Source organism: Equus asinus, chromosome 21 (assembly GCF_041296235.1).
Source record: "Equus asinus isolate D_3611 breed Donkey chromosome 21, EquAss-T2T_v2, whole genome shotgun sequence".
NCBI lineage: Eukaryota > Metazoa > Chordata > Mammalia > Perissodactyla > Equidae > Equus > Equus asinus.
This window is the reverse complement of record NC_091810.1, coordinates 27688772-27704317: the sequence shown is the minus strand read 5'-3', so window position 1 is coordinate 27704317 and position 15546 is coordinate 27688772. Positions and strand designations below refer to the sequence as shown.

Here is a 15546-nt window from a genome sequence, read left to right as displayed (position 1 = left end):
ACGTCTATTTCATTACTAGCAAATTGAAGAGAAGAATACAGCATTGAACAAGTGTCCTTTAAAAAGTGTTTTTACTTTGGTTAAGAGAACTTGAACATTCTCTGAGAAGAATTTCCATATACACACAAAAAACCCCCCAAATCTCTCTCTTTGTACTATGAATTCAAAAGGGAATGAGATAATGTCATCACCAAATGTTTACGCTACCGCGGTTGTATAATCACTGCCAGAGCATTTCTAAAAACAAACAAAAACATAGGGGGAAAAAAGCTCTTTACTCTTGGAATTCTCAGTAAAATTGCAGAGGAGTTCCTATCGAAGCAGAGAAAGAAGAAACAGACTAAGTGACGAAGAGAGTCCATGAATAGTCAGACAAAGCAAATGAGATGGGAAAGTACCCAAAAAGGCCCAGAAACCATGAACTTACACCTTGGCTACTTCAAGTAGTGATAACATTAATAAAAATACTTACCGTAACAAGAATAATAACACAATATTGAAAATAATCCTTGAAATGATGAAAACAGCAGCAGCTAAAGCTACCATGGGAATCCTATGTGCCCCTATCTTTTAATCTTCAGAAAGCTCGTTGAGACAATACTGTAATTATTCCCAGCGTACACAAGAGAAGTGCTGAGTCTAAGAGGGGTTAGGTGACGTGAGCAAGTTCAAGCAGCAACACCCTCTAGAACATCTGATTCCAGAATCTATGCAGTGACACCCTCTTCTCTTTTGCACTAAGAATTTCGCCTTGTCCTTGGTCTGGCTTTTGCCCTCAGCATCTGCGTGGTAATCTGTCACACTGCTAGAATATCTTTGTTTAGGGTGGGGACTGGCCATACTGGATCTGAGGGTGGGACCGGCCACAACTAATAGTCTTGGACGGGAGCTGGCCATATCAGAAAGACCAACCATGTGACTGAAAGTGAGAGATTTGGGTCACATGATATCAGTTGACATGGAGATGGAGCTCAACCTGGTGTGCAATCAGTCACTCATGACCAGGTAATGAAGCCTCAATAAAAACTCTGGACACTGAGGCTTAGCAAGCTTCCCTGGTTGGCAGTACTCCTTGTGTATGGCTACACCTCAAAGCCAAGAGGGTAACACATCCTGAGGACACAAAAAGCTTAGCATTTTGGACCTCTCCAGATTGTGCCCTATGTGTCTCTTCCTTTGGCTGATTTTAGCAGATATCTTTTCCCTATAATAAACCACAAACATGAGTATAATAGCTTTCAGGGACTCCTGTCAGTTCTTCTAGCAAATTATCAAGCCAGAATTTGCAAATGGTGTTAGAAATGCAGGGAGTCTGGGGACTGTGTGCTCAAACCATGAAGTCTAGGGAATTCCAGGCATCTTACCACTGCAACATCATCAAACAGCCAACCTTTACTATTGCCTACCAGGTTTTAAGAAAGCAGCTTGCTATTCTCCCTTGTCTTTTATTTACCTCTAAGAAGAAAATGCCACAAGAAAAAGACTTCTCCTTCCTTTGTGGAAAAAGGACAACCTCAAGCAGAAACGGATTTTGAAGTAGCGACTAACACCCTTAATCAAAAAGAAACAATGTTGTCACTTGTTGATGTTTTTCTCCCTCAATAAAATTTTTTAAAAACCAATAGTAAGTTTCACTAATTTGAATTTATTATCTGACAAGGTTGAAAATACTTCTGATGTCTGTTTGTAAATATTTGCAAATATGGTGGATTTTTCATAGCATTTTTCTAGTATAATAGCTTTTAATTTACTTTGGGTGACGTATATTTTAATTACAGATGAGATGGTATAGTATCATTTTTCTGAAAAACTCTGATGTATATAAAGCTTCAAAGCAATAGTATATTAACACAATGTGAAAATGACAGATACATTGGGGAGGGAAATGGATAGAAGGAAAATTAGGTCAAGAAAAGAAGGGGGTGATTCTAATGAAAGGGACCAAAGAGATGTTTTTAGAAATCTCTTACAAGTGACCACAATGAAAACTCAAATATCCATTGCATCATAATCTAATGAAAGTCAAATCCCAAATGATGCTCTTCTCTAGGGACCGCTATTAATTTTACATAAAGGTGTTCAAGAACTAGCAGCATTTTTTTCGTGAGACCCTTTTGAGAGGACAATAATAATAGCTAATTTGCTAACATTTATGTGCAGGCACCATATTAAGCCATTCACATCCCTCACCTTTATTCCCAGGCTTCCTTCAACCCCATCCCCTAATCTCTGACATCCAGCCATGCCACTGTCCTTGTCTTTGCCTCTCTGACCAGCTGAACTTCTTGTCACCTTTGGGCTCACCTCCTTATTCTTGCACTCCAGTTTCTTTTTGTCATTCAGAATGCAGCATAAATGTTATCTGCTCAGCTTAAATGTGCCTGCCCATTCCACCCTCTAAGTTATTACTCACCCCTCACTTCCATCAGTCACAGACATACCAAAGCACATCTCACTGTATCTCACTATATATAAACATTATACATGTTTATATGTGTTTGTTATTTATTTGTTTCTAATTCATTGCTGTATTCCCAACTCCTAGAATGTGGCAGAAAATCAATATTTGTCTGGTGAATGAATGATTAAGAGGAATGAAGGAATTCTCACCATAACTCTCTATAAGGCAGATACTATCATACAGCTGGTGATTGATAAAGCTAAGACTTTCACTCCAGAGCTTATGTTCTCACCTTGTACACTGTTTGGCCTCCCCAGCAGAAATGAAGCACAGATAGGTTAAATAACCGAACCATGGAAACACAGCATTTTTGTGAGAGACCTGGGATCAGACCCCAGGGCTCACATTCTTGGTTTGTTTCCCTTTCCATTAAACTACACTGTTCTAAATACGGTCAAAGGCGAAAATTCACCATCAGCTTGCTTTTTCAACTTCAATATTTCCTGATGACACTGGAGTTAACAGCCTGTGAGGCATATACCCACCATTTCTGAAATTTAGGGCTCCTAAAGGCTTTTCAGACCCACAGCAGCCATTCAGGAGCCTCCAATGACTCTTAAAATGTAAGTACAAATTAATAATCAAACATGACAGGTCGATCCAAGCTTCACACTCAGAAAAGAGACAAAGGCCACTCAATCTTGCTTCACCAGAATGAAACAGGTGATGAGAGGTGCTGGGGTATAATGTTCTAGTCTCTTGCTAGCAATATAAACTTAAAAGGAATAGATTCGGAAGTCTTTGCTAATCTAAAAGAAATTATCCAACATTTTCTTCAAAACGAAGTTTGGTCCTCAGAAACACAGAACCTTAACTATTCACACAGACATTCATAAACAGCAAAAAGTAGCTTGACTGAAAAGAAAAGGAGACCTCTGGCCTAACTAAATGGATTCAATGTAACATTTAGATTGATGCTAAACTTTACTTTTTGTGACAGGGGCATTTTTTCGATATGCTAGCCCGGTTCCAAAGCTCCGTTTTAAGTTTACAACCTAAAACAAAGGGCATATAACATTTCCGAAGAGGACTAATAAGTCCAAACCTCCAATCCTGAGGTGGTGTTTTTCTCCCCCCTGAACACCCACAGGCTACTAGGAATAACTGCCTTTGGATGTAAGTACAAGCTTTATGAGCTCCTAAGGTAATGTCACGTAAAAGATCAAACCGTGGCCAATCAATTCTAACAGTCATACTATATACAACCTTTATGAAGATGGACAAAGAGAAATAGACAAAGGATTCCAGGCAGCTGCATTACTTTTACTAAAAGAAATGAAATTCCTAAAAGACTAGGATGTTCTCTCTGAAATTCCTACAGAGGAGAAAAGCATACCCTATTTTCCCTTGCTGATTTACATGGCATAAAACTGGAGGATATTCTGAAAAGAGGAGGGTAAATCCAAAAAGGGAGCTGGGGTGGGAAGCGCTATTTAAGGCAGAGTTTAAGAGCAGGGGGACCTAGAAAGGAAGAGTCAACATTCTTACAAGGTGTCATGCTCAAACAGAAGGAGCTCTACCCTGGGTCAGAGAAAGTAAGAGAATATGCCACCGATGAGATCTTTTTCTAGGTCCTACTATTCTACAGGGAGAACAAAAAATTAAAGATGAAAACATTTTGTAGCAGTGGGGTATCATCATTTTTTTTTTTTGGCATTGGTGGTTTAAACCTAAAAAATGCAAAAACACAATAAGGAATGACCAAAACAAAATTCCATTTATACTTTTCCAAAGTCAAGGAAGGATAAAGAATTCAATTTTAAGATAATGCATTTATTTAACAAATATTTGAATGCCAGACCCATGCAGCATGTGAAAGACAAGCTGTGGCACACATTGTCGGCTGTCTATCCACCAGCGCATGCCCATTCTTCTTCTTGCCTTCAGAGTCTGTCTTTCACCAGAGATACTGAAATCACCAGATATATTACCTTCCCCGAACTCTTTGTAGTTCTTGACTGAGGAGCAGGGGAGACTGGGTTATGAGACCAGTAACAGCCAAAGAGGGGTGTGTTAGTTCGTTAGGTTTGCCATAACATAACAACTGGGTTGTTTAATCAACAGAGTTATTGTCTCACAGTTCTGGAGGCTGGAAGTCTCAAATCAAGGTGTGGGTAGGGTTGGTTTCTTCAGAGAGTTGTGAGGTGAAGGATCTGCTCCAGGCCTGTCTCCTTGGCCATCTTCTCCCTGTGTCTCTTCACGTCATCTTACTTTTATGCATGTCTCTGTGTCCAAATTTCCCCATTTTAGAAGGATACCAGTCATAAAGGACTGGGTCCCACCTTAATAACGTCATCTTAACTACTCACATCTGCAAGGACCCTATGGCCAAGTAAGGTCACATTCTGAGGTCCTGGGGATTAGGACATCAACACACAAATTTTGAGGGGACACAATTCAACCCATAACAAGAGGTAAGGGGAAATCTTCTAGGAGCTTCTAGGAAAGAGTCTCTACCTTGATTTGAAAAGAAAAAAAGAAGACGAAAATGCTGACATTGCTTCTCTTCCTTTTTGACATGGAAATTGTCAGGTGAGGAAAAATGAATGCTGGGAGCTATGTGGCTGTCTACACACCATGAGGTAGTGTCTCATAAGTTACAGACATAACTCAAAACATCATGTGTTAGAAAATAAACCTCTACTGCATTTTTGCCACCTGCAGGGGAATGTACTATAACCAACATGCTGGAAAAAAGGGAAAAGACAATATAGCTTACTTAAGATGAGAAAGGAAAATAAAACGCTTACCAGGAATAACTAATTTATCTGTTCCGCACATCTGGAAAGGTTATAAAACAATTAGATTAAAGGAAAAAGTGCTGAGGTGTGGCACACACCTGCAGTGTGATGGTTAGCATAAGAGAGACCTATATGATGAGATAAAAATCCTTTAAATTGCGAAATTAATAGTTTACTACATGATTTGTTCAATTTTTATTTCATGTTTTGTCCATAAACAGAAATAGAGAAACTGCATGGGAAGCAGTATTCAATAATTAGGAAATAAGGATTGAAAGGGGCTGTTTTAGCTTTACAGGTGTGAGAAATAAATGTTCGAGTAAAAAAATACTCCTCCCCTGGGGTGGCAGAGTCTTTTCAAAGCATGACAATTTTTTACCAAGAATTTCATTTTTCCTTTCATTGCAACCTGACTGAAGGAAGACAAAAATGCTCACACCCATACGCAGAGATGGACATGATGCTCGCGCTTAATGTTAAATATCTTAATGTCAGCACTTTACTGTAGTAAACTAATCACAAATTTTGATGCAAGCTATGATCTATGTGTACTATAGTTGAGTAAGAGCAGGGAACTCGGAAGTACTTATGAGGATGCCCAATATTTTATCTTGACACTTTCAATCCAAGGGCTGTATTTCTGATTTTTGAAATATTCTTTACAATTGAATGAAACGGTTAACCAATTTACAGTTATATTGCAGGAAACAATGTGTTTTGGGGGAAAAAATGCTTAGAGGAGATGAGTTGAAGTCTTTGTAGATTAAAATGTTTTCATAATACTTTATGGCCTTATTTATTTCAATTTGTGTTATTGTCTTTCTATGAATGTGAGTTCTAGTATTTTGAACCTCCCTGACATCTTTCCATTATTCTCAGTCCATAATTATACCTTTCTTGCTAGATAGTTTAATAGCAATTCCGCATGATAAAAAGAAGTTACAATGCTATTGTTAGAGGCAGTGTGCAATGTGTACAATACACCCAGGAGTACACAATCCATGGCTCATTTATTTGAAAAGAAAAAACACTTACATCTCCACATTCTATTATACCAACTTTCATTGAACATCTTTGAAATGTGCAAATCTGCAAGGTTCTCACAAATCATATTGAATTGAAAACACTTCATTAATCAAGTCTTTTAAAAACATTTCTTCAGCACACTTCTTGCAAAGGATTTAATAGAGATTATTATATTTGTGGTTTCTATTTTTTAACAAGGAGATTGGGTCAAGGCTTTTTAGGGCCCAGGCATGATTCCCTTCATGTATTTCAGAAAGAATGTTTCGTATTAAACTCTAGTTCAAGGCCATTGTTTCTATGAAAAAATAATTATACAATAAAGAATCTGTATTTTAAATTCGTTGTAATGGAGAAGCTATTAAGAAATCACACTAGCTGGTGACTGCATTTTGTAGTATTTTTGCAGCTGTAATTGCATAAAGTAGAAAAGGGCATAATCTTCTCCTGCCCACACCTCAATAAGCAGAAGCAAGCATTGTGTTCGTAAACGTCCCAGGACATAAAATACCATCTCATTCCCTCTTCCCACTTCTTTCTGCAGTCAAAGATCCTGCTTCTATGTTTCTAGACCACTGAGGGGAATGAAGCTGGGTTGTGGGGTAGGTTCGGAGACCCAGGGAGGCAGGACAGAGGATGACCATTCCCAAAACTGTGTCTGGAACTATGGCGTGGGAGTGGGGGGAGTCTCAGAGTTGCCTAAACTGAATAATTAAATAATTTCTCAAATTATTTTTCATTTGACTCAAGATTAGAAATTCACGTTTTACCATGATTTATTGTAGACACAGTGTGTGCATGGACACATTCACATACAACTGATAAAAAGTTTCGTGAAATAATATTAATCCTTATACAGGCTGAATCATAATATTCTTTTCTATTCTAGTCTACTCCATCCAATTCGCTTTATCCTCTTCTATTTTTTAAATGCTAGATATAAACTACTATATTAATATCATCACCCATCAATGAATTCCTGTGCCCGATTTGATAATCACTGTGCTAGCAGCATGCCTCTCTTGCCTGCAATGTCCTAGATTATGATTTTGGGGGGAACCTGTGATGACTGCAAGGTATTTCTTTAATTTCCTTCACTTAGGAATAAAACCAACCTTGGCGATGAAGGAAAAGAACCAACGACTTTCAAATGAAAGAGTTTGTGGTCCCAAAACATAGTAATGACAAGAAGACTTTCCCCAAACCTGATGAAATGCTATCTCCTCTGTAGTCTTGGGGAGGACAGCAAATAATACTGTGCACTGCTGGTAACCTTGGCAAATAAGGAAACATATTTCATCTTGAGAAACATTGTTTCTTAGTTTTGTATAATATGGAGCAAAATCCCTCATTATATATACCTAGTTCTAAACACATGCATAGTCTCAAATGTCAACATATGAAGGGAAAGTAGACATTGCTTATCAGGCCGCGTACTAGACACGTCATATCTGAAGTCACCTAATTCTAAGTGAATATTAGACACTCTGAATAAAAAATGGTACTCATTTTAACGGTACTGCTTTCCTTAATATTGGCACAGATTACAAATAAGTAATCCTCAGGGCTGTTGAAGATGAGTTAAATTGGATGGTCTATAAACATTTTTGATATAACCATTCTGGTCAACCATTTGGTGGTACATATGAGAAGCCACGGTCATGTAGGAGGTCTAAAGAAACTCTGCTCTCAATTCTTCCATTAATCTTTCCTCAGTATCAGCACTTAGTAATAATCTTTCCCCATTCTAAACTCTTAGGAAAATTTTTGTGTATTTTTTTCATCACAACATCCTTCTCCTATTATATATTACCTTTATTGTTCACTCATATCTTCTTCACCCCTAGTCTTTAAACTTTTGGAAGATAGTGACTAAATTTAACACACATTTCTACTCCCTAAGCATTACTAACATATTGTATATATTGGAAAACTTGATAAACTAGTGTTAGAATGGAAATTGTTGTGTGTGGTTTCTGCTTCACTGCAAACAGTTTTAATTCACAAAATGTTATAGTTGATAAAAAGAAAGAATTTGGCCATTCTCAGGATAACCCAAAGTGAATAGCCTATCTCCAACTGGAATATGTGTGTCCAACTACAAAATAATTAACTATATGAAAACATGAACTTGTACAAGCTAACTGAATGTCTGCAGCTATGACTCTTAAAAAATAGCCCCGCGGTCTTCTTACAGGCATCTCCTATCGTTAGGTGGCTATTTCTGTTTGGGCAACTTGCAGGATCTTGGTCATCTACATCTCACCCACTCCCTTCTGAGTAATAAAAGTACAGATACTCCACAGGAGCAGCTTTACTAAAACCATATATAAATAGCACTTTTAAAAGCACTCTACTAGTCACCTCGTATAACTTCTGAGTGCTGAAGCAAAGCTCCATTTCAGGATTTTAATGACGTGTTTGAGTGTAACAGCTGTCCTAGCCATTAAAAATATTAAAAATTGAGGTTTTGGTGGTCTGTTTCATTACTCACATCTCCGAGAAGTTGACTGGGCCTAAAGTTACTTTCAAGAGGGCATAGCATTTACACAGGTTTCACTGTCCCAGGGATGGATCTCTGCAAAATAAGCCCAACTTCATGATAAACCATTTATGTGAACCATGAATTTAGTTAACACATAAATAACATGCAATTCTTACCTGAGTCTAAATCTTCCAAGGTTAGGATGTAATGTTAGGATTCAAATCAATCACCTCCTGGCTACCTGAACACGCTCCACATTTCTGTCTCTTCATCTCAGAATTTGAACCTTACTTAAAAAGCCATGTTTGCTTTTCAGATAGGACCTGAGCTAGACTGCCTTTTCACATTTTTGCAAATCTGAGATTCTTTAATGACATGAAATGTATATGATGTGGCCCATCATGCATATTTGGAAATCTTAGTTTGCAAGGCTGCACACTGGTGGCTCCTGGGCCAAAACTATCTTGCAGCATTGTTAGATTTGGATCAGAAAATGTTTCGGGGTAAAAAACACTTCTCTTAAGTTAAATGGCCTCATTTAAAAATCCAATAGTATCAGGCATGAAGTAAAATTTCACCTTATTTTTAAAAAAACAAAGGTCTAGCCGTTCTGGGCCCTCTGTCTCCCATGGCAATCCTCAATTGGGCACTGTCATAAGGATAGAGCACATTTGCTGTTTTCCCAAAGGCATCCTACAGGGAGTAAGACATCCAGGGCTGTTAGCAAGAAATTCACCTATAATTACGTGCGAAATAACTTTGTTTACCAAACAACTATCTTGAATTGACTTATGCCATTCTTCTTCCTGGAAAGCTTTCCCCCTCTATCCTTCCAGACATCAAGCCTCTTGATAGGCCAGTGAAAATTAATCCCACTTTATCAGAAATTTGATTTACTACATTGGATTATACCTCTCCCCAAGCATCTGTATTTTAGCAATTTGTGTGCAGGTTGCCTCCTTTTTTCTCAATTTATTTCCTTTTTTATTCTTTCACAGCACATTGCAAAATAACATACACATGATAACATAAGTGCTTGATAAGAAATGATGTCAATGTTAAAAAACCTACATTTATGCTTTAGAACAGGGGTTGGAAAACTATGGTCCATGGGCCAAAGTCAAGTGTCATCTGCTTTTGTATGATTGTGAATCAAAAAAATAATATTTCATGACACACGAAAATTACATGAAATTCAAACTTCAGTGTCCATAAATAAAGTTTTATTGGAACACAGCCATGCTCACTGTTTATGTATTGTCTACGGCTGCTTTCCCATGACAGTGGCAGAGTTGAGTAGTTACAACAGAGACCAAATGGCCTGCAAAGCCAAAAATATTTACTATCAGAACACTTTATGAAAAGTTTGCTGACTGCTTTAGGACATGCCCCTGCTTTAGGAAAGAGCATGTCTACTAGGAGGAATGAGGACTTTGTGTTGAGATAGACATGATTTTTTTCTCGATGCTAACATCTAACTTTAGGCAAATCATTTAAGCTCTATGAGCCGCTGAGTTCTCTATTTTTATATGGGAATAATATCAATATTACAAGGTTTTTGATACAAGGATAAGCAATATTTTTTAATGGAGCAACAATGCAATAAACAGTATTTGATATTATTATTGCACATTTTTGCTAAGCCCTTGCATCAAACTTTTAATTACATCCGACTGGGGGATAGTAATTTATGAGAAGGTAGTCTAATAAATGACTTCATTCATTAGAGCCCCATATCTACATGGCATGAAAAATAGGATGGGATTGTCCTTATCTTCACAGTGGTTGTGAACACGGGCACCTGTGTTCAGTTATCTGGTTGAACAAATAATTGCAAGTATTATGTCTAAGACAAAAGGATCCTATTAATCTGTGGAGGGTGGTAACTTCAAAAAAAGAAAAACCTTTATAATGCCCACTGCATCAGTTCTCATTGAGAGACAATTCTCCTACAAGTATTTACTTTTCACTGTCTTCAAATAATTACTCACCAAAGTTGTATCAATGGGAAATTCAAAAAAATAAGCAGCAAAGAGCTTTCGAAAACTCCATGAGGCAGAAAAAAAGCATTGGATTGTTTCATATTGTTGTTAACTGAGTGTTTATTTTATCTATTCTCCCATGATAGGAATAGTGGCCACAGCACTGAGTATTCTCAATTTCCTTTGCTGTGTAATCAAGCAAAAAAGAAAAAAAGGCACCTGTGGCATTGTATATGCTGCAGTAAATATTATTCCTTCACTAACAAATAGATGGTGACTCAGAAACCCACAAAGTACATTGTTCAACAGCCAATAACTCCTAATTATCCACAGAATTAAGATCCGCATATGACTACTTCTCTTTATTTTTTGTACCTATGTTTGAGCTTAAATATTACTCGCATGTGTGTATGCACACACTCACATACACACTTAGGGGATCAGAATAAAAAGCTCTGTTTTTCTATACAGTCAAAAAGCCAGACAAGATAGTTTAAAATCCTATAACGCTTAGTAATGAAAAACTTAATTGGAGACTAAACAGGAGTTCTGCTTCAAAGTCTTAAGGCTAATCGAAAAAGACACACAAATTGCCATCTGCCTTTAAAATTTTGTGGGTGGCGCATCAGACTGCCCCTTGTGTTGCACAAGTTCTCAGAACAAGAGTGTGTGATACCATCATGAACAATTTGCAGAACAGGGAAATACAATCCACAGTATTCATGTGTTCTTTGAATAACAGTTGAAACTCACTAATGCCCCACGTCCACGGGCAACACCAATCAACATCACAATGGCCGCAATGGATCCCAGAGTTGCCTGGATGTATTAAGTCCAGCCAATAGTAGTCTTCATGACCCTCCTTGCTTATAGCATTGGAGGAGCAAATAATGTTCACACTCTTGGAATAAACAGTGAATAATTCACCAGAGCCATTCAAAATGGCAGCCTACACACTTCACTCAGTGTCTCAGGAAACTATAAAGCTGGCCAGTGAAGAAAATGAATAAAGTCACAAGTTCAGAGAATACAGGTTCATGAGTCACCACACTATCACACACCATCATATACCTCTGCAACTTGAGTTTTTCTTGACTTCCTTCCACAAACAGATGCTGGGCCTTTGACAATTATGCATTAAGTCCAAGAAAAGAGCAGCTTCTTCCTTGAAACAGTCTCCCAAGGTCACTCACCACGAGCTGAGGTTCAGGTCCACCTGAGTGATTAGACAGTACTCCTTTTTTTTAAAAAAAGAAACTGATCTTTTAGTTAAAAGGAACGAATTGCCTCCTGTATAATTGACAGTTGGGAATAATACCTTTGTCTCCAGCAGTCCCATAAATAAGAAAAGTAAACCCAGATGGTATAAAGAGAAAGTAATGAGTCAAATACCAAGGGAAGAGCTTAATTCCTCAGCTGCCAGGCGGAAGCTGGAAGAGGAAGCACACTAGAAAATCTAATGCCTAGGGAGGGTGGCAGTGGTATTTTGTCTTTTTTCTTTTTCTTTTGCCAACATCGTTTGTTGTTGTCCTTCTTTTTAAGCAATAAATACTAACAATGTAGTAAGACCAAAAAGCACAGTGTTTTACATTCAATAGATGCTTTGAAAAATGAATAGAATGCTGAGAAAACATTTCATTATCACCAATATTTTAATATTAACCATCTAACATGGAATTTTATGAGTAGTAGCATCTCAATGATGCCAAACTGCACAATTGGATTTTTAATCTGAAGGCAGTTATTTTAGGCTTCAATTATTATGTCAATGATTTGACAGACCCAAAATTTAATAAATAAAAAGGATGTCAAATAATTTTTACTTATATATTTATCTACTGATGGAAAAATGAATTCTAACATTTTGTCCATTTCTAGAAGTCATTTGCTTTCTCATTTTCACTGACACTCTTCAAAGAAATTAATATGGTGTTCCTTATCGGCATTATTAGTTGGACTTACATAAAAACAAAGAAAATTGGTAATCACTGAACAATTAGCAACCATCCTAAAATATCTGAGCTAAACCTCTCCTTGTCACACTTGGCAAATAAAAACTCCAAGTTGTTTAATAATGTAATACTGCTTTAAAACTATGGAAAGTCATATCACAAAAGATAAAATGACTATGTTCTCTCTCAGTTTCTTCAAATTATACACAGAGATACTTATATATGTAAAGATGCATACATAATTAATTGTTCCCTACTATATATTGTTCTCATAAAATAATTTTAAATTTAAAATATCTCTATCTGAAATAGTATCCAGTGTTGCATATCTAATCACAGAGTTCTGTCACTTGACATTGTCTCAAACTTCAAGTGTCGGTTGATGCTCAAAGGAAGCAACATGCAGAAGTGAACATAAATTGCATCTGCATATCACAGTCATGGGGAACAAAAGACACATGGCAACTTAGTGCTCACTAACAAAACAAAATGTGCCACTTCTCAAAATACATTGCAGTTTTTGAGTTAGAGTTTTGCTCTAGAAGTAATACGGATGCAGAAGTGGTTCCTATGAATGGACACTTTCTTATGTCCAAGCTCTGAATTTACAGAAGTGTGGAGGGCATTGGGATGTGGGTGAGGCTTGAAAGGGATGATGAAAGGCCAATGGCAGGTCAGCCTGGGAAGCGGGGAAAGAGATCCTTAAGGAATACACCCATAGGCGTCTTTACTGCCAGAGGGTCTGAATGGTAAGCAAAAAGAAAAGTTTTAAAACTCAGAGGAAACAGAAGATAGAAAGTATGTGGGAGTGACACTACACAGTTAACATGAGGATGACAGAAAAACAGATGCAAAACGCTCTACCACAGAGGACAGCCAAACGATGGTGGGCATTATTTTTATACAAGCTTAGAGACACTGAGTGGCAACTGATAATAGTGAGGAAATGGCCTATTTCCAAACTAGTGAGCATTTTCATAAAGTCAAACTCATGTAATGATTAGCAAGATGGCACAGACATAGTATAAAGGAAACACACACAATATTTAAGGATCTAATCTCCCAAACATTCAGCAGTGGGTAAGATGAATCAGCAAGACTTCCTTAAGCAATAAACATTAGGATGTTTTCAATACACGACTCCTTCCACTGCACACCTAGGCTGTCATGTACATACACACTTGTCTCCCAAACTCTGGTAAGTATCAACACTCTCCCCTGACCAGCAACAAGGAAGAACAATTTGGTTCTTTTCTGTAAAAGGATCTAAACACACCATGCTCAGAAAAGGCTTTAGTGCAAATTCAGACAATCTAGACCAAGTCCCCACTGGGCCCATAACTAGCCATGTGACAGTGAGTAAGTCCCTCTAATGCTCTAAACCGTACTGTTCTCATTTACAACACAGACAAGGCCTGAAATACACACAAGCATAGGTAGAAAAATATGTGTGTATGTGTGTAAATATACACATACAATTCAGTTTTATCAAAGATTACTGTCATCAATGCATCTTCTTCCTTTGTTACCAAATATTTCTTCCTTAAATGTTTGCACTCTAATTCAGGGCTTCCTGTTCAAAGTCTCAGCAGCTTTTCCTCATATTTGAGCTTCTTCCAACTTTCCTTTTTCCTGAAACAGTTCTTCAACTTCCACCTTATCCTGCAGACTCAGACATCCTTCCACATCTCTGCTCTGTCTTTACCTGTCACTCCCCACGCCTGGGTTCTGATCTGCCTCCTTTCATTGAACTCTCCATACATCATCCTTAAACACTCTTATCAGTTGCTATCAGTAGGAAAGCACCTCCCCATCTTGATCTCCTGGAGTGATACCCCACCCCCTCCCAGACACACACACTGGCTTCTAATCTTCTGGTCTCAACAGACTTGCAGCTCACACCAATACCACCTAGGTAGTCTTCAAGCAGCTCAAAATTCAGTATGCCCAGAACACACCCAAATCCCTCCCTCCTTCTGTGTTTCTTATTTCTGTTAATTGCCTCACTATCTTCCCACTCAATTTCAAAACCTGACAAGTCCCGTTCAACCATCTTTTCTTCCTTACTAGGCACAATCACCCAATTGTTTGTCATATCCTTTCAATTCTGACTCTCTAATTTCTCTTATTTCCAATCTTATCTTTTTGACTTCAACTGCCCTAGTTTGGGCATAAGTTATCCCTCACTGGATATGTTACACTAACCCCCAAGCAGGTCTTCTTTTAGTTTTTCTTCCTTCTAATTTATCTTACAAACATCCTGTTGGGGCTATGGTCTTACAGCAAAGCTAAGATACTAACATTCCTTGCTTAACAATCTGTAGGCCCCACTTTTTTTTTTTTTTCTAACCTTCTCTCCAACACTTTCCTTCAAGTGTACTAAGAGCATAGAGTCTATACCTGTAATTTCCAATGGAAATATAATAACAGTTGATAACATTGGATTATATAATTGAAATTTGCTAAGAGAGTAGAACTATAATGTTTTCACCAAAAAAAAAGGCATATGATACATGACACACCTATAAGATTACATTCTGTACTAATAAAAAGGAAAAGTGAAACAAGTGAAATTAATTTTAATCATAAATTGTATACAATCCAATATGTCAAAATATTATCATTTCAATATGCAATCAATATAATTATTAATGGGACATATTCTGACCTTTTTCACAATACGTCTTTGAAATTCACTTTGTATTTTACACTTATAACAAATCTCAAGTTGAATTAGCCACACTTCAAATGCTCAATAGCCTGTGCAAATAGCTAGCATATTGGACAGAGCAGATCAAGAGAAATACAGGCTGGGTTTGAAATCTGGTTCCACTTACTAATTGCACGTGACTTAAGTAAGGTACAAATCTCTTTGTACCTCAGTTTCCTCATGTAAAGTAAT

The 15546-nt window shown here is 37.5% G+C and overlaps 1 protein-coding gene across 5 annotated transcripts in view; it reads right to left on the bottom strand.

Moving 5' to 3' along the window:
• Positions 1–15546, bottom strand: part of CNTN3 (contactin 3) — a 314732-nt gene that overhangs the window by 213069 nt on the left and 86117 nt on the right. The window lies entirely within an intron of this gene.